This window comes from Rhinoraja longicauda, chromosome 29 (assembly GCF_053455715.1).
Source record: "Rhinoraja longicauda isolate Sanriku21f chromosome 29, sRhiLon1.1, whole genome shotgun sequence".
Lineage (NCBI taxonomy): Eukaryota > Metazoa > Chordata > Chondrichthyes > Rajiformes > Arhynchobatidae > Rhinoraja > Rhinoraja longicauda.
Genome location: NC_135981.1, coordinates 28370151 through 28372063, shown reverse-complemented (window position 1 = coordinate 28372063; position 1913 = coordinate 28370151).

Genomic DNA, 1913 nt, shown 5'->3' with positions numbered 1-1913 from the left:
GTGGGAAAGCAGGGACACCGCTGGAACTTCTGCCAACTACACCTGCAGGAATAGTGTCCAGGTGCAGCTCCTGAATGAATGTGTTGGGGAACTGGAGCAGCAGTTAGATGACCTCGAGACCATCTGGGAAAACGAGTTTCCTGGCCAGGACCTACAGTGAGGTTGTAACACCAAGGGTACAGGAAGAGTGAAGGTGTGTGACTCTGAGAAGGAGGAGTAAACGTGGAGTGCAGTAGGTGGCTGTACCTGCTGAAAACAGGTACACCCTCTTGGAAGTGGACGACACGACAAGGTTGAGTGGTAGCCAGGGCTGCGATCCTAACCCTGGTGCTGAGGCTCAATGGGGAAGGGTGATGTCAGGCAGGGCCACAGTGGTGGGAGATTCCATTGTCAGGGATTCTGTGGCTGCAGGCGAGATTTTTAGATTTTAGATTTAGATTTAGAGATACAGCACGGAAACAGGCCCTTCGGCCCACCGAGTCCGCGCCGCCCAGCGATCCCCTCACATTAACACTATCCTACACACACACTAGGGACAATTTTTACATATTACCCAGTCAATTAACCTACATACCTGTACGTTGGAGTGTGGGAGGAAACCAAAGATCTCGGAGAAAACCCACGCAGGTCACGGGGAGAACGTACAAACTCCGTACAGACGGCGCCCGTAGTCAGGATCGAACCTCCGGCGCTGCATTCGCTGTAAGGCAGCAACTCTACCGCTGCGCCACCGTGCCACTCTAGGATGGTGTGTTGCCTCCCTGGTGCCAGGGTCCAGGATGTCTCGGAGTGGCTGCACACTGTGTGAGGGGGAGCAGCCGGAGGTCGTTGTGTATGTTGGCACAAATGATTTAGGTAGGAAGAGGGAGGAGGTTCTGCAACAAGAATTTGTGGCATTGGGTAGAAGACTGAAAAGCAGGACATGCAGGGTAGTGATCTCAGGATTGCTCCCAGTACCTCGTGCTACTGAAGGTAAGAACAGGGAAGATAGGGGAAATGAATGTGTGGCTGAGGAGTTGGTGCAGGGGGTGGGGATTCAGATTTCTGGATCATTGGGATCTCTTCCGGGGCAGGGGTGACATGTACAAAAGGGACGGGTTGCACCTTAACAGCAGAGGGACCAACATCCTAGCGGGCAGGTTTGCTAATGCTACACGGGAGGGTTTGAACTAGATTGGCAGGGGGTGGGATCTTGTGCAGGACTGAGGCACGTGAGAGGCTAGATGTTGGTATGAAGGGTGGTGTGGGAAAGGTTAGTGGACAGAATAGGCAGGTGAAAGGCGGAGAGTGAGGAAGGAGGGTTGGTTTAAACCATGTATTTTAATGCAAGGGGCCTGACGGGTAAGGCAGATGAGCTGGGACATTGTAGTCATGACTAAAACATGGTTAAGGGAGGGGCAGGACTGGCAGCTCAATGTTCCGGGGTACAGGAGCTTCAGGAGAGACAGGGGTGAGGGAAAAGGAGGAGGAGGAGGAGGGGGGTTGCATTGTTGGTTAAGGAGGATGTCACGGATGGCTGTGTAGGAAGGAACTGCAGATGCTGGTTTACACTGAAGATAGACACAAGTGCTGGAGTAATTCAGCGGGTCAGGCAGCATCTCTGGAGAGAAGGCATAGGTGATGTGTTGAGGTTGAGACCCTTCTTCAGACTGAGAGCCAGGGGAAAGCAAAATCCTCACTGAGTTACTCCAGCATTGTGTGTTTTAAGGAAGCAAATATAAAATATCCTTAGCTTCTTGAGGTGGAAAGTGTCCCACTTCACCAGGAATGCCCTTTAGTTAGAGAGGTTCAACTAACCGGTGGTGCAGCGGTAGAGTTGCTGCCTCACAGCGCCAGAGACCCAAGTGCAGTCCAGACTACGGGTGCTGTCTGTACGGAGTTTGTACGTTCTCCCCGTGACCGCATGGGTTTTC